We start from the raw sequence: 19,405 nt of genomic DNA, 5'->3' as shown, positions 1-19,405 counted from the left end.
CTAATGTCCTTCTCTCTGAAATTCTCTTCCATCTCCTAACTGCATCACCAGGAGTCTCTCCTCATTTAAAACCTTGCTGCACTCACAACTAACTTCACAATGGAAGTGCTCCTGTTCCCATACTACCTAATCCTTCTAATACCACTTCCTACTCTCCTAGAACTAAATACGCCATCACTGCCTCCTATAGTTCCACAGCTCTATTGAACTATTTGACCAACTACTTAACAGTTACCCTATGCCGCTACTTGTGTAAAAAAAAAAAAAAAAGCTTTTTTATTGCTGTTTAATGAACTATATTGATGCATTCTATCGTTGTTAACCTTTTCTTATCATATTTACTTTGTATTTCTATGAGATAATCTGTAATGTATATGTGCGGGTATACTTCATATGACCTAAATTTCATTTGACTGAAATTCATTTGACTGAGACCAAAACACTGACAGTTCAAAAGACTGAAAACTCATTTGACTGAAACTCATAACACTGACACATTAAAGTAAAAGGTATATGCCCTTTTCCCCACTCTAGTGCGGTACTGGAGTTAGTATATATAGTTAGGGGGGGTGGGGGGCACAGCTCCCCACACATACTTTATACATTTTAAACCATACACATGGGTATTTATAACTGCAATGAATAACTCTTTGCAGAAAACAATATTTACCTAAACTATGTGGAGGACTTCACACCCCACACCCCCAATGTGGGGGGTTGTGCCCCCCACACCCCCCTAACTATATATACTAAGTCCAGGATCGCACTATAGTGGGGAAAATGGCATATACCTTTTACTTTAATGTGTCAGTGTTATGAGGTTCAGTCAAATTAGTTTTCAGTCTTTTGAAATTTCAGTGTTTTGGTCTCAGTCAAATGAATTTAAGTCAAATGAAATTTAGGTCATATGAAATAGATCCATATATGCAATGTGTACTATGTATTTGTATTTTTGAAGCATTTCTCCCCAGGACTCCATTGAAAACAGGCTCCTTGTAGCCCAATGGACTATCCTGGCAAACAAACTGCAAATAAATAAATAAATAAATAAATAAATCGTACAGTAGGATTTAACTTCCAAATGTACCCCTATCTCCCAGAGAGGAGTAAGACAGAGCAGCCTTTGTACAGCAGCTGTTAATGTCCATAATTGTCCTATCCCTAGCCAGAAGCAAGGCTCAGCACACTTTATACAGCAGCACTTAACTTCAATATGTACCCCATCCCCTTCCAGTAGCAAAATACAACATCCTTCATATACCTACACATAACTTCCATAAGTGCCTCTATCCCCCATGGGAAGTAACTAGATGAAGTAGTCATCATGCAGCAGCACTTAACTTCCATAATTGCCTCGGCCCCCAGCAAGGAGTAAGACTGAGCAGTACTTAACTTCCATACGTGCTCCTATCCCTCAGCAAGTAGTAAGACAGAGCAACCTTTATACAGCAGCACTTAACTTCCATAAGTGCCCCATCTGCCAGCAAGGAGTAAGACAGGGCAGCCTTTATACTGGAGCACTTAACTTCCATATGTGCTCCTATCCCTCAGCCAGGGTCAAGGCACAGCAGTCTTCCTACTGCAGTACTTCACTTCCATAAGTGCCCCATTTCCCATCCTAGGACAAGACACAGCAGACATTGCACACCAGCACTTAACTTCCATAAGTTCCCCTAACTCCCAGCTAGGAGAAGGACATGGTAGAAAGGAGTGTGAATGAAAACATCATGTCTATTGTACTATTTTGTTATTATATAATTTATAGTGTTATCTTAGTTTTGACTAATGCAAAATGAAAGTTTTATTCTTTTGTACCTGTGATATATTACTTTATGATTCTGTGATATATGTCGGGCTTTTCTTCCCGGGCCTCCGCTGAAAAATGACCTGTGTCCAATCTGACTTTCTGGTAAACATATGTAAAATAAATAAATAAACATTAGGAAGAGAATAACATCACTAGCTAACTGACGAGCACCTGACAAGCTATGTTCACATGTACAGAAATATTATATGGACACTTACTGCCTTAGTATAACAATTGTCCCAATTGTTTGAGGACATTTCTCACTCCCTACCCAGCTTGGCTGGGGAAAGAAGGGATGGTACAGCCAATGAATCCTAGTTAAGGCAAGTTCTTGCAGTTCTTAGTGTGGAAATGGCTGGTTTAAACTCTGGTCCAACTAACAGTACAAACGTTTACATCCCACCTAGGGAAGCTCTGATTTTACAGGGATGGTTGTTGGATGATTTTAAGTTAATGGACACCCGGCACAGGAACAATACTGATTCTTCCCAGTGACTGGATGAATTTGATTATAAACTGCTGACGGTTAAGAAGCTGCAGTTAGAAAACAATTTTTTTGCAGAGTATATTAAGGAACAATGTGGCCCTAAGGGCCTTCATGTTTGGTGGTATCTTACAGGACTTGACAAGGATGCCCCACTCTACCACAATCTTCTGAAAATGTTCTTTCATCACTGTTTAGAATATATGTAATTATTAATCAAATCCAGTGGTAACTCATTGACGAACTTACAACTGAGATTAATGCTTTGGATAATTTGATTACACATGACCTTCTGTTTGATCAATTCAGATATGACTATGGCTGTATTTTCACCAGCATTGATGAACAGATTCAAATATTAAAGAGTAGAAAGGTGAAACAACTTGAAAGAGATAAGCATATGGCATATCCTACACCCCCCTTCTTCATAGACTTTGGATAGTAGGTATAAATAAAAAGGGATGAACTATCTTTCAAATAACAGTAATAATGATAGAAGTGACATTACTGTGACTCATCTTCCATCCAGTGGAAATACTGACAACTCAGCAGTCACTTTAGATAGTCAACAATATCAAGAACTGCAGCGTTTGGACCAGATAAAGGCAAAATTGAACTACAGTCAATGGAATGCAAGACCACAACACCAGCCCACAGTGAGAGGCTAATCATATTTGCAGAACTGGTGGCAGAGAAACCAGAACTAATTGAATATGGGAAAAATGTGGATTCCATACAAACCGAAGATAACACTTGTAAAATTATTGCAAACAAAAAAGGTGACTTTAAAATGTATAATTTTTCTTCATATCTCATTGATATTCAATGGGGAGAGTTGTTTTCATGAGGATTAACATTTGTTCCAGCTAAAGGTGCAGATGTGGTGTTTTCCTTTAGAAATTCAGTTTTCTTGTAAATTGCTTAAGAAGCAGGGGGGGGGGGGGTGTAGGATATGCCATATGGTTATGTCCACATTTTGCCCATATTCAATTAGTTCCGGTTTCTCTGCCATCAGTTCTGCCAATATGATTGGCCCCTCACTGGGGGCTGGTGTTGCGGTCTCGCATTCCATTGGCTGTCATTCAATTTTGCTTTTATCTGCTCCAATATACAGCTCGGCAAGCTCCTCGTGGTGCCCTGCAGAGTCCTACAAGCGGCCGAGAGACAAAAGAGAGACTTTGGACTTGATTAAGTATTGTTTTTGCTTGTTGTTTCCCTGAAACGCTAATCCCACCTAAAACAAGGATTTTCAGTGCTTCTGTGGATCCATAGTGATATCTGCATTGCTTACTGTACTCATTTCTTTGTTGCACTTGAAAAAAGTTACTGTTTGTCATTTTTGCTTTTAAGTTACCTGTAACACAGTCGCAGGCTACACACTCAAGTGCGCTAGCCTCCTCTGTGTATTTAAAGTAATTTAAGCTCTGCATTTCTGTTGTTTCTGAAAAAAAAAATACAAAAAAACTCCTTGTTTTCCCACCTTTCTGAACTAGTCTAGTCCAGTTTTCAGGCTTTGCTGAATGCAGGACTGTGGTAAAGGTTCCTGTGTTACCCATATCATACTTGGATAATTAGGTGGCTTCCTTGTTCACTGTGAGAGAGGGAACTCTGAGCAGCCTATGTGTCCCTGTACGAGTGGTCCCAGCCCAGCAACTTACAGCTCATTGGCCATTTTGGGCTAATTTCTATCCTTTTGATCTCCCTGGTATAAAAACCGCTTAGCGTGGTTTTGCACAGGTTTGCGCACCGTGCAGTGCTGTTTAGCTGCGGTTAAACTATTCCAGGCTCCACGAAGTCTGCACTTCAGTTTTTCCCTTGAAACTTGATACACTTCAACCCAGCACTAGAAATAAGGCATTTTAAGACCGGCACTTACTAAAACTCACTAAAACTATCACTAGCTTACAGCCGGCACTTCAGCCCTATACTCAGGAAGTATAAGGCTCTTTACTCATCCAATCAGCAATACAGTCCAAACCATCTATTCAGGCATGTTCAAGGGACAGCTTCAGGTGTACTATCCTGTCCAGCTGGTGAATCTGGGCATCCTGAGGCAATGTTACAATTGCGTCATGAACACAGACAACCCCTCCTCCTCCCAACCAACACAAACATATGTGAGAGATGTAGCTACACAGCCAAGCTGGAGGCTAAGCTCTCTCAACCCATGACTAGATCATCCAGTCACAAGGAAAAGGGCAACACTAGCACCACATTACCAGACTCACATAGACCAGCCATAGCTGCACCAGCAAACAACTCTCAGAAACACGCAAAAACATACTCGGAGGCTCTAAATAAGAACCTGCCTAAACAACAGAGACCTCCTAAGCATACACCCAAGCAACCCCCACCCCACAACAGAAACCAGGTAACACATACGTCACAACGTCAGTTTGCCAAGCAAAAACAGCCCCTAAGGCTAAATAACACACCTAACACGCTAGTAATCAGTGATTCTATCATCAGGCGCACAGACATCCCACTCACTAGACTGAACAAGGAGAAGGTTACCGTAAGCTGCCTGTTGGGTGCCAGAATCCGCCACATAACACATGCACTCAGGTCACTCCACAACAAGTACAGATATGACTTTGTCATTGTACATGTTGGCATAAATGACTTGAGACATACCTCCCTGGACTACATGAAAAGAGACATTGAGGAGCTCTCTGACCATGTAGCCCAGGCTGGTATGACTCTGACTAGCATCCTGCCCTCACCCAAAATGATGCCAGCATATGAAGAAAAAATGATCACTTTCAACAATTGGTTAAACAACTGGTGTTATTCAAAGGGGATCCAGTACTTGTCAGCCTGGGATGACATGCTTGACAAGCCATGTTGCTTCGCCAGGGACGGCTTGCACCTGTCACCCCTGGGCTTTCAAATACTGGCCAAGACTCTTGCCACCCCAATACTGCCTTTTTTAGGCAATGCTCAAAACCTGCCTCCATAAACAACAATAATAAACAAAAACTGAGGGTAATGCTGCTCAACGCCAGAAGTCTAAACCTCAAAATGCATGCACTCGAGGCTCTCCTTAGTATGGAAGAAATCGACGTATGTGCAGTGACAGAAACCTGGTTCAAGGCTTCAGAGAGCACCCCAGCACTACCAGGCTATAACTCCTACCATACCTTTAGGTCCCAAAACCAGGACCGGAACACAAAAGGAGGGGGTGTGTCCATATTCATCAAGAACACCCACACCTCCAGGCTAGTAGCACAGCACGCGGAATCTGAGACCATCCAAGTGCAATTGACAGCGGGTAAACTGACTGTTCAATTTATAGCTTGCTACAGATCTCCCACCTTGTGTCAGGACCCTCACGCAGCATTCCTGAGAACATTAGAAAGTATGAAGATTCTACCCAACACCATGCTACTGGGTGACTTCAACTATCCAAACATTGACTGGGAAAACTACTCAAGCTCACTAGCCCAACGCTTCCTTGAGTTTATAAACTCAAACGCCCTGGAGCAGCTGGTCACCACTCTCACAAGAGGTGACAGCATACTGGACCTGGTCATCACCAACATGGGGAACCTATGTTCCACACCTGAGGTAAACTCGTCATTGGTAAAGATCAGATCACAAACTAATCACACTGGACATCCACATCCCAACCCCCCCCCCCCCAGTCAAGAAAATCAAGGTAAAAACTTCTCTAAAGCCAACTTTACAATCCTTAAGACCGAGGTGGGAAGTTTCAAAGCTCCCAATCAAAGGGAAAATGATGACCCATCAGCAGAATCCTTTACAAGCGCATTCTAAGAACACCTTCAAGAATGCATGGACCAAGCCATCCCAAGTAAAACCAAGACCAACTCCTGAAAAAAGAAGAAGCCAGTCTGGTGGACCCCTGCCATAAATAAACTTTACAACAGAAGGAGGAAACTCCTGCAAGATAGAACAAAATCCCAAAATAAGAAGGCATCTCTGATTAACATCAGTAAAAAACTGCACTCCCTCATTAAATCATCCAAGGCCAACTTCGAAAGAAAAATAGCCAATGACTCTAAGGATAACCACAAGGCCTTCTTTAACTATGTCAAGAGTCTAGGGGCAAACTCTCAGATATGCTCCAAGCTAGTGCATAATGGCCATAAATACACTGAACCAACCGACATTGCCAACATCCTGGGTGACAAGTTCAGTGCAAACTTCACCCCCTCCCCTCTCCATCAAAGGGGCTAGCACCCATCCCAGTAGAATGTGGTGCTCCAGATATCTCAGACACACAAGTAAAGACAGCCCTTGCAAAGGCCAAAAACACAGCATCAATGGGACCAGATGGTATCCCAGTTTGTCTTACACGAGCTTCAAAATGAACTAACCCCCATCTCAAAACACTATTCAAACTCAGCCTCTCTACAGGCTATGTGCCCAAAGAATGGCGTACAGCAACAGTCGTACCACTCCACAAAGGTGGTGCCATGAATGACCCTGGGAACTATTGCCCTATAAGCTTGACTAGCTTGGTCTGCAAAGCCATGGAACGCATTGTCATGGAGCTCATTAAAAGGGACATTGGGAACCTCCAGAGACTTGACCCCACCCAGTTTGTCTTTGTTAAAGGCAGATCTTGCCTCCTGAACTTGGTCAACTTCTTTGAAACATTCAACAAGGCCATAGATAAAGGGAAGGTGGTCCACACAGCATATCTGGACCTCGCTAAGGTGTTCGACACCATCCCACACTCAGGAATCATAGAAAAACTCACCAGCTTAAATATCAACCCCCATGTCACGAGATGGGTTGCCAAATGGCTCTCAGACAGAACCCACAAGGTAAGAGTGGCAGGCACCATGTCTGACTCTAAACCAGTCACAAGTGGAGTCAAACAGGGGTCAGTCCTCGGACCCCTCCTGTTCGGTATATATTTCTCCGAAGTACAGGCAAATGTGGAGGGACTATGGCTAAACAAGTTCGCAGATGACTGTAAATTGGGTGCAATAATTGACTCTCCAGCTGACATAAACATCCTGCAAAAGGGTCTCTCAGAGACAAACACCTGGTGTCAAAGTCACGGCCTCAAGCTAAATGCCAAAAAATGCATAGTAATCCCATTTGGGAAAAACAAAGTACCTACAAACTACCACATAGATGGGAATCCACTAAGTGCAAAAGAAGTAATTAGGGACCTGGGTACCCAAGTAGATAGCATGCTCTCCTTTGAGAACCACATAGCCAAAATGGTCAGGAAATCCTTCTATGTGGCACACCTGATCACAAAGGGTTTCTCATCCAGATCCAAGGAGGTGATTGTGCCCCTTTACTCCTCACTCATCAGGCCCATAATAGAGTACAATGCCCATTTGGGATGTACCTCACTAGACACCTGCAACAACTAGAAAGACCAGAGAAGTACCTCACTAAGAGGATTAAGGGCCTTAAACAATTACCCTATGAAGCACAACTAAAAAAGCTCCAGCTCTTCTCAGTCGCTTACCGTCTGCTCAGAGGTTTCCTATGCCTGACCTATAGGGCCATGTCAAACCCTAAACTAATGGACATGCTTCACCTCAAAAAAATGAGATCCCTCAGAACCACTCATTCTAGCGACTTGAACCTATGCACAATAATAAACAGGACATACTGGAGGGATAGATTCCTGTCCCAGCGACTCCCCTCACTCTGGAATAGAATCCCAATTCGACAAAACTCCCCTCTGACCCTCTTCAAGAGAAATCTTGATGAGTGGATGGGTAATCGTAGGTTCTACCCTGGGATCACTTCAGGAGCCCTGTTAGACAGAGGCCCAGGTTACTAATCTAATGGGGAGGCGAAAGCCATCACTCTGTGGCTAGGCTTATAAATGCCCCTGGGCAGATAAACTAGTACTTACCTATGAACCAAACACTGCAGTCGATAGAAGTGTTGCTTTATAATATTTCTGATTGCACAATAGTACAAACAAGTATATGAATAGTTTTGACAATTTACCAAGCAGAGAAAAAGAGTTAATGATTTAGGTAAACACGATTTAAGAATCATGAAACCAGATAAAGGGGGTTGGTCACGTGGTTATAACAAAGTATGATTATGCTGACAGGATGCTCAAATTTTTAACAGATGAGACCTATGTTGGTTCATCTTTAAATTAATTAAATGTCATATAGAAGTGTGACCTGAATGATGTCTATTGAACATCAAACTGTTCATTAGGAGTTTAACTTTTTGAACATCACATTGTACTAAAAATCTTTGGCATCCTAAAAATACATAAAAGTATACATCAGCCCCCCTTGAGGCCCATTGCAGATGCCAGTGGTTCTATCACCCACCTGATAGCCACCTTTTTGGATGAAAATTTTAAATGTTTAGTAGTGCAGGAGACTTTGATTTTTAGGGACTCCTGGGAGTTTTTGAGAAAGATCCATGACCTTTAGTATAGTGAAAGTGCTGTGTTTGTCACCACCAATGTAAGAGACCTCTATACAGTGATGCCCCACGATACGGGGTTACTATGATTTGTAGAATATTTACATGATAAGGGGTTTCCCCAACACAAAATTAATACATAAGAAAATTTTCTTGAGATGATGTTAAAACAAATTTTTAACGTTTAAAAGAAAATATTTTTTGCAAAGGTCAGGGGTAGCTATCAGCTTGTGGTTGCCTGCTTGCAAATATTGTGATGGTACGGTGGGAAAAAATTCTTATTCACCTCTGATCACATGAAGTACTGCAAATTGTACACACACGTCCTAGATGATATTATTATTAACTGGGAGGTTAACTATTATAAGTTAAGCAAGTTCTTTGAATACATTATTAATGCCACTAGATTTTTGAGGTTCACATATGAATTTAATGATACCAGTATTGCTTACCTCAACATTTGGCTTAGTAAGGATAAGCAAAATATCTGGTTTACATCTCAAATTTTTTGTAAACCTACATTTTCAAATGCTTACCTCCATTACACAAGTGCTCACCCTATAGTCAAAAATGGGCTGTGATAAAGGGTCAATTTGTACTGGTGGCCCAGATTGTTATTATCTTCGACTGTTTTTTGGCCGAGTGCAAAACCATCAAGGAAATGGTCTTGGCAAGGGGTTATCCCAGCTCATTTGCTTATTTACTAATGTATGAGGTAATCATCTAAAGAGAAAAAAGTTTTTACGTTCCATTACTAAACTTTCATGAGAATGGGAATAGATGGGAAGAACTTGCAGACTCTACTTGTCTTGACTCAATGATTTGCACTATTGAGGGTTCAAAACCCCTCACAAAATTGTGAAAATGTTTTTAAAGACTCTTTAATTAGAGCATATAGTATAGATAGCCATATTATTAAACACATTCTTGTGAAAAATTGGGCAATTTTAAAACATGAAAGGTATGTGGAGTCAAAATTGGGTGAAAAGCTGAATGCAATCTTTAAGAGAGAGTGTGACACCCATGCACTGGCCCAGCAATCAAGGAGCCTCAATCCCCACCACTAACACCAGTGATGGGCATCCATATAGGAAAAGGATAATAAATGCACACACAGTAAAGTACAACTTCCCTTAAGAGCACACAAAGATCACAGTCAGTCTGTGGCTGGTTTCTCCCTTTCTCTCCAGGTCCCCAGTATGACTCCCCACTGGCACAGCTAAAGGGTCCAGATCTCAGCCTAGTGGGCAAGCTAAAACCTCCAGCACCCTCTCTGTCCAACCAGTGCTTTGTTTCCCTGCCCAAGTAGCTGACACACACACACTTTGAGATAAGAGTTATATAAAACCACACAGACTCTCCTGTGGAAGGCTGGCACAGGTTCTCCAGCTGTGCCCCTTTTTCCGAGACTATACAGTAGAAATCACTGCCACTACCCAGCTAATATTTATCAGCTACTCAAAGGCCCTTAAATGGGTGTCCAATTATTACTGTGCAATATTATTATCCAAATGATAAGTGCAACCAAACAGTCAAGAGTTATTTGGAGTGACTTGGTACAGTATCACTATATACATGCAATGTACTCTTAGAGCTTAAATTCTCATTACACAAAACAGTCACAGTTAAAAGGTTTAAAATATTTAATAATAAATAATAAAAACACAAGACAATACTTCTTACTACACTGTGTTGGTCAAGAATTCAGAGATCACAGAGAAATACTTAAAATAATACAGTAGCAAATGTTCTGACATCACAGAAAAACAAACGAGTCTAATCTTCCTATTTCCTAGCTATTTCTAAGAGAAGACACAGTTCTAAAACCCTACTTACATCTAGACACAGGCAGTGCTGAGTTGGATGTTCTCAAGACAAAATGCTCTGAGATCTCTTATTCTCTCTCTCTCTTTAAATTGATAAATACAGAGCTGCTTCACATGACATCATTCTTCACACTTCTCTGGTATTCCCAAGCTAACCAAAACTACATTTACATTCTTTACACCTGGTCAGAAATCATAGCAATAAAGGACATTTATACATGCAAATTCTAGCCATTAACATTGGTCTTAAAACAATAGGCAGAATTCCTTCATCCAGACATATTGACTCTGAATTTTGACATCAAAGAATTGACTTATCAGCGTTGTTACAGCAGAGTGCACTCTTGTTACATTTTTGCAGTTCAATATCCAATGCAGTCTTTTCACATTTAAGAGAACAAGCCTGTGGCTTACATTAATATTTACAAATGATAGAATTATCTACAAAATTCTATCTGGCTAGGCTGGCAGCCTTTCACATATCTTCACAGAGAGTTTAACTTTTAAACCATCTTGGAGAGTTTAAATTCCAGCAAAGATAATTCTGAAAATAAGAATGTTAGAATGAACAAGTGTGGCCGATGTTCCTTTTGCACCTGTATTTTGACTGGCGAAACGTACATCATTAAAAACATCAATTTTAAACTAAAAGGTCTATATAACTGTCAGACTTTTGGTGTAGTGTGTGGAGTGTACGTTGTGCTCTGTCAGCATTGCCCTGGTTACTATATTGATAAATCCGAGCGTTAAATCAAAGAGAGAATTTGCGAATATATTAATGATATTAAAAAGAAAAGAGAAAATAATGCTTTAGCAAAGCATATCCTTGAGTACCCAAGGCATATTTTCAAATTTACCATCCTAGAGAATGTAAATGTCAGTGAATGTTGTGGTCTGTAGCCACTGCTTTTAGAAAAACATGAACTTTATTATCAATTATTACTCAATGCCAGTGTGTGTGGCCTGGACTGAATGATCATGTGTCTATACGTTGCCTATTGAAGTTGAAGGTACTTACAAGATAATAATTAAATGCAAAACAATTTATTTTTTAAAAACTATTTAGCTATTTATGTATTCAACTACTAGCTATTATAAAATGCATAGAATGTACTGTATAATATATAAAATATGTAAATATGTGCTGCACTGCTCTGCCTTAACAACAATAAAATATGTATGTATTAAATTTTGCTATTGTGTGACCTTAGGTAGTCTGGGATGCATGGTACATATGCATGTAGATATACAAACTTCTGTAAACTATTTATCTATTTATTTATTTATTTATGTATTTATTCATTCATTCTCTTACTTTATTAATTATTACTTGAAAAATATTATAATAATTATTTGCGCAACATCAGTTCTACCATTTGTATTAAGTGATTTTATAAAAGAGTTTGCATCTTAGGTCTTTAAATTCATGGTTTTCAATTTATGATGACATTGGAGGCTTGGCTGTCATGTGACTAGTTTAATTTAGTATTTAAACTGAGTGGTTTTACTGTTTAAATTGTTCTGATGAAGTTTTGTAAGTGATTAAAATGAAAGTGTTAAACCCACCTTTCGACCACTGTTCTCTTTTTGAGTTATTGATAGCGGTCTTTGGAGTTTTTCAGTCTGAGTCTCTGTAGGCTGGTGTGTACTTTTAACATACATATGGGGGAATGCACTGTGTATGTCACATGTTCCAGTCTGCAGAATACACACTGCATTACTCAATATATTAATTGTATATGACAAATGACCATATGTACTTCCCTAATGAAGCAGTGGAGAGAGACACCACCAAGTGTGACATCTTTGATTTTGCCCACCCACTGAAAGCAATAAGTTCCATATATTGCTCATGTGGTAATAAAAAATGCACCTGCTGATCAAGGACAGTGGTATGTTCTGTCAACCATTAGACATTGTGCAAAACTCAGGGGCCGGTAAAAAAAATATCAACACATTGGCTATGATTCTTGTATCTTCCATATAACTCATCTGTTTCAAAGCTTTTGAGGTCCTTCTAGTTGACAAGTACAAGCCCTTTGGAAATCTATTATGTCTAATGCCATAGAGAGTAACTACGTCTCACCTCCAAATGTTCTCACTTGGTTTCAGAGATACTCCTTGGAGCCCTAGTAGATGATACCTATATGAAACTCACACAGTATAGCCAAAATTGAATATAACACCACCCACATAGAGACAAATAAGCATGCAGTTGACTACGGAAACCATCATTCTGCTATCTAGATATGCCTCCCTTTAGCATATCCCTGCTGATCCTGGAAGCTGTTTGTCACTTGCTGCATGTTAAATAGAATTATTACATGAAAGCAAATGCAGGTCAATTCTCATCTGCAAACTTGAACCTATTACTTCAGCCCATGTCACAGTTACCATATCAACATCCTAGAACAATGACTTGGAAAGCGAAAGACACAAACGTCTGCCATACCGCATACCCCAGGCAATGATGGACTCACCACACAGCAGCACCAGTAAAACACCAATATCTAGTCTAAATCTATGGGACCTGCTAAGCAGACTGTGACAGTATAGTGTAATACAGAACAAGATGAAACACAGGATATTAGTACACATCTATGGGACATAAGTACACAGTGAAAGTACAATTTAAAACAGAACAAGATGAGGCATACAGTGTTAGTACATATCTACAGGACCTAATTAGCACACCATGACAGTACAGTATCCCACAGGATAAGATGATGAATACAGTGTTAGTTCTTACACATCTATAAGTGCATGATGACAGTACTTTGTCACACAGATGAAATCAATACACACCGTGATGGTTAGTGCACATCTACAGGACATAATAAGTGCACAGTGAAAGTACAGTGTTACAAAGTGCAAAATAAGATATACAATGTTAGTACATATCTATGGGACATAATAAGTGTACAGTGACAGTACAATTTGGCACAAAATAAAATGAGGATTAAAATGTTAGTACAATCTATGGACATAATAAGTACACAGTGGCAGTACACTGTCACACAGAGCAAAACACTGCATATTCATGTTAATTAGTGCACATCTATGGGACATAATAAATGCTGAGTGAAAGTACATTGTCATAAAGTACAAAATTAGGTATACAATGTTAGTAGACATCTATGGGATGTAATATGTGCACAGTAAATGTAGTGTCATACAGAATAAAATGAGGTATACAATGTTAGTACACATGTTTGAGACATAATTAGTACACAGCGAGAGAACAGTGTTACACAGAATAAGATGATGCATACAGTGATATTTATTACACATGTATGAGCCCCGATCAGTGCATGATGACAGTACAGTGTCACACAGAAGAAAACAATGCACACAATGTTGGTTAGTACACATCTATAGGAACTAATTAGTACAGAGTCACAGTACAATGTAAAACAGAGCAAGATGAGTCATAAAGTGCTAGTCAGTACACATCTATGGCACCTATTTAGTACACAATGGCAGTACAGTATCACACAGAATAAGATGATGCATACGATGTTAGTACACATCTAATAGCCCCAGTCATTGCAGGGTGTCAGTACTGTGGCACAAAGAAGAAAACAATGCACACCATGTTGGTTAGTTCACATCTATAGGACCTAATATGTACACAGTGAGAGTGCAGTGTCACACAGAATAAAATAATGAATATGACATTAGTGCACATCTATGAGCCCTGATAAGTGCAAGATGATAGTACCATGTCATATACATCTATGTGTCCTAATTAGTACACAGTGATGGTACAATGTAAAACAGAACATGATGAGGTATATAGTGTTAGTCAGTACACATCTACAGGACCTAATAAGTTCATAGTGTGAATGAAGTGTCATACAGAACAGAATGATGCATACAGTGTTAATTACCTATCTATGGGACCTAGTTGGTACACAGTGACAGTACATTGTCACACAGTATAAGATGATGTGTATGGTGTTAGTTCACATTTATGAGCCTGATATGTGCAAGGTGATAGTACTGTGTCACACAGAAGAAAACTATACACACCATGTTGGTTAGTACACATCTATGGGACCTAATTGGTAACAATGAGAGTGCAGAGTCACACAGAATAAGATGATGCATACAGTGTTAGTAAGTACACATCCATGAGTCCTGATAAGTGCACGGAGACAGTACCATGTCACACAGAAAAAAATGATGCACACCATGTTGGTTAGAACACAGTGATAGCACAGTGTAACATAAAACAGTGTAATCCATACAATGGTAATTAAAACACATCTTTGAGGCCTAATTGTTACATAATGACAGCACATTGTGACACATAACATAATGCATACCATGTTAGTACACATTTTTGGGAACTTATCAAATGACACTACGGTGTTACACAAAAGAAAATGATGCATACACAGTTAGTACACATCAGTAGGATCTAATTAGTATACAGTGATAGTAAAGTGTCACATAGAACTGCATAATTCATACAGTGTTAGTTAGCATTCATCTATGGGACCTCATAAATACACACTGAAAATACAGTGTCACGTAGGAAAGCATAACCCATACCATTTTAGTTAAACACATATCTGTGAGCCCTAATAAGTGCACAGTGACAGCATAGTATAATGCAGAAAAAAAATTGACACAATGTTATCCATCCATGGGACCTAATAAGTACACAGGAATAGTAAAATATCACACAGAACAGTGCAATCCTTACAATGTTAGTTAGACCTATACTTGTTATACTGTGCATTGTAACATCAATTGCACTAATGCCAAAGGGGTATAATGACATTCGACTGACCATGCTAGCTGGTGGAGCTGACCACTGCATGCAGAGACATAAGTCTCCAAGTGGAGAGTAATGAGTGCCAGTGAAGTTCCTCCATTGACAGAGAGGGAGGTGCTACATGACTATGCTCTTGGCCCACTGCACTGGGTAAATGCTGAGGGAGTAGTGGGCATCAGTCAAGGATGTTGTTTTTCTGTGGGAATAAAAATGTTTATGAAACTCGTAGACAAGGTTCTTGTTCCTGGATGCTGGCATTCATGACGTCCTACAACAGGAGTGATGGATTGTGATGCTCTTAGTTAGGTACTGACTCATGCTATTTGATGTATGCACTAGCTCATGTTATCTGTTGCAGGCACTGACTTGTGCTATCTGCTGTATACACTGACTCACGTTATCTGCTAAAGGCACTGACTTCTGCTATCTGTGGTATGCACTGACTCATGCTATCTGCAATATGCAATGACTCATGTTACGTGCTAAAGGCACTGACCCATGCTATCTGCTACAGGCACAGACATATGCTATCTTCTACAGGCACTGACTCATGTTATCTGCTGCTGGAACTAACTCATGCTACCTGCTGAAGGCACTGACTTATGCTACCTGCTGGTCATTCATGCTATTTGCTGCAGGCACTGACTCATGCTACCTGCTGAAGGCACTGACTTATGCTATCTGCTGGTCATTCATGCTATCTGCGGCAGACACTGACTCGTGCTACCTGCTGAAGGCACTGACTCATGCTACCTGCTGAAGGCACTGACTTATGCTACCTGCTGGTCATTCATGCTATCTGCTGCAGGCACTGACTCATGCTACCTGCTGAAGCACTGACTCATGATACCTGCTGAATGGTCACTCATGCTACCTGCTGAAGGTACTGACTCATGGTACCTGCTGAATGGTCACTCATGCTGTCTGCTGCAGGCACTGACTTATGCTATCTGCTGGTCATTCATGCTACCTGCTGAAGGCACAGACTCATGCTACCTGCTGAATGGTCACTCATGCGATCTGCTGCAGGCATTGACTTATGCTATCTGCTGGTCATTCATGCTACCTGCTGAAGGCACAGACTCATGGTACCTGCTGAATTGTCACTCATGCTATCTGCTGCAGGCACTGACTCATCCTACCTGCTGAATGGTCATTCATGCTATCTGCTGCAGGCACTGACTCATGATACCTGCTGAATGGTCACTCATGCTATCTGCTGCAGGCACTGACTTAGGCTATCTGCTGATCATTCATGCTTTCTGCTGCAGGCACTGACTCATGCTATCTGCTGAATGGTCACTCATGCTATCTGCTGCAGGTACTGACTTATGCTATCTGCTGGTCATTCATGCTATCTGCTGCAGGCACTGACTCATGCTACCTGCTGAATGGTCATTCATGCTATCTGCTGCAGGCACTGACTCATGATACCTGCTGAATGGTCACTCATGCTATCTGCTGCAGGCACTGACTTAGGCTATCTGCTGATCATTCATGCTATCTGCTCCAGGCACTAAATCATGCTATCTGCTGAATGGTCACTCATGCTATCTGCTGCAGGCACTGACTTAGGCTATCTGCTGATCATTCATGCTATCTGCTGCAGGCACTGACTCATGCTATCTGCTGAATGGTCACTCATGCTATCTGCTGCAGGCACTGACTTATGCTATCTGCTAGTCATTCATGCTATTTGCTGCAGGCACTGAGTCATGCTACCTGCTGAATGGTCACTCATGTTATCTGCTGCAGGCAGTGACTTATGCTGTCTGCTGGTCATTCATGCTACCTGCTGAAGGCACTGACTCATGGTACCTGCTGAATGGTCACTCATGCTATCTGCTGCAGGCACTGACTTATGCTATCTGCTGGTCATTCATGCTATCTGCTGCAGGCACTGACTCATGCTACCTGCTGAATGGTCATTCATGCTATCTGCTGTAGGCACTGACTCATGCTACCTGCTGAATGGTCACTCATGCTATCTGCTGCAGGCACTGACTCATGCTATCTGCAGGTCATTCATGCTATTTGCTGTAGGCACTGACTCATGCTACCTGCTGAATGGTCATTCATGCTACCTGCTGCAAGAACTGACTTATGTTACCTTCTGAAGGCACTATTTGATGCTACATGCTGTAGGGTCACTCTTGCTATCTGCTATATAGCCTGATTCATGTAATCTGCTGCAGGCAGTGTCTCATGATACTAGCTAAAGGCTCACCCATGCTACCTGCTACAGGCACTGACTCATGTTATCTGCTGAGGTACTACCTCATACCATCTGCTGCAAGCACTGATTTATGCTACCTGCTGCAGGTACTGACTTGTGTTATCTGCTGCTGGCATGGACTCATGCTGCCTGTTGCAGGTAGTGACTTATGTTACCTGCTGCAGGTACTGACTTGTGTTATCTGCTGCAGGCATGGACTCATGCTACCTGCTGCAAGCACTTACTCATGCTATCTGCAGTATGCATTGACTCATATTTGCTAAAGGCACTTACTCATGCTTTCTGCACTATGCACTGACTCTTGTTATCTGTTGAAGACACAGACTCATGCTGTCTGCACTATATACTGACTTGTGCTCTCTGCTGCAGCTATGATATACAGAGTAATGAGGTTTGCTCTAGCCAGCAAATAGCCATTCTCTTGTACTACTGAGTATATTAGCTTTTCATAGTTTGTTAAAATTATGCCTAAGATGTTGTTTATCATGCCTGACACAAGTGGTGCAGCAGTGTGTGTTGCTGCCTCACAGCAGAGGTTCTCCGGTTCAATTCTCACCTTGGGTGCTTTCTCTGATGAGTCTGCATGTCCTCTCTGCATTTGCATGGGTTTTCTCCGGTGTTCTGGTTTCCTCCCACATTCAAAGACATGCATCATTAGCATTTCTCCATGGGCCTCTGCTGAAAACTGGCTCTGTCTAAGTCAGACTTTCCCGGTAAACAGATGTTAAATAAATAAATCACAAGTTGCCACATTGATTTACTGGGATTAACCCTGAAGTGCTACTAACTAAAATATATTGTTTAATAACTGATTTAGAGGTAGGATTTTTCTGGTTCACCTCAGGGTAGTTTAAATAATCCATAAGAATAACTCGGTTATGAAATAATACAGTAGATATATGTGATAGATATCCCTTGTGGAGAATGGCATTCATAGAGGGCTTCTTATAAGTTAATAAAAACTTTACAGTATCCATAAAGGTTGATCCAAAGATATTCACAGGTATAGAATATTTAACATATTTGGCATTTTTTCTTCACTACCTGTATGAAATAGTTAACACTGAAAATGTTACAAATCCTTATATAATTATTTAGTGTATGATAGTCATTTAGTTTAAATCAAATATTATAAACGGACTGTCAGTGGATATCATCCTTATATGTATTGTTTGCTTATTAGAAACAAGGAAAGCATGTTATAGAGCTGTTTGTGAAGTGTAAATGTTTGTAGTAACTTTTGCATCATTGGCCTACAAGTAAACAAGTAGCTGATGTGAGCTATTATTATTATTATTGTTCAAATATGTAATTATCATAACAAGGAGAAAGAGGGTTAAACTTGATTTGAGTAAATACAAAGCAGGAGGGAATTGCATAGAGTGTATGACTTGAAATGTTAAGGTCCTAACCACTAGCATGAAAAGTGTCACAGGTAAGTGAATATACCTGTTACAGGTAGTATAGGTACATGTGCTACAAAGCCAGTCATTTGTTATAGCAGTAGTCAGCATAGGTATGGATTCCTGCAGGGTTGCCACATTATCAAGTGTCCAGACTGAGACTTTCTTTTTACAAATATATGATTTCCTGGACTAAACATAAATGCAGACATTGTCATGGACTGAAGCTAAATCTTTACCACACAAACAAGGTCAGTGTTGTAGAGTGTAAGTTGCTTGGGATCCATCCTATAATGTTAATGTTAAACATGTTCAAGAGGTGTTTTAGGAAATATTTGTTGCCCTAATGCTTCAGGCCATTTTTACTGTCATTTTGAAAGATACACCAGCTCATACAGTGAGTGTCCTGCATAATGGGAGACACGTGTTACCCTTGCTGTATACTGTGGTGACACTTTGAATGTTCAGTATTGAATGGA

Source organism: Protopterus annectens, chromosome 1.part1 (genome assembly GCF_019279795.1).
Source record: "Protopterus annectens isolate FY-2018-M chromosome 1.part1, PAN1.0, whole genome shotgun sequence".
Taxonomy (NCBI): Eukaryota; Metazoa; Chordata; order Ceratodontiformes; family Protopteridae; genus Protopterus; species Protopterus annectens.
This window is presented reverse-complemented; position numbering follows the sequence as displayed.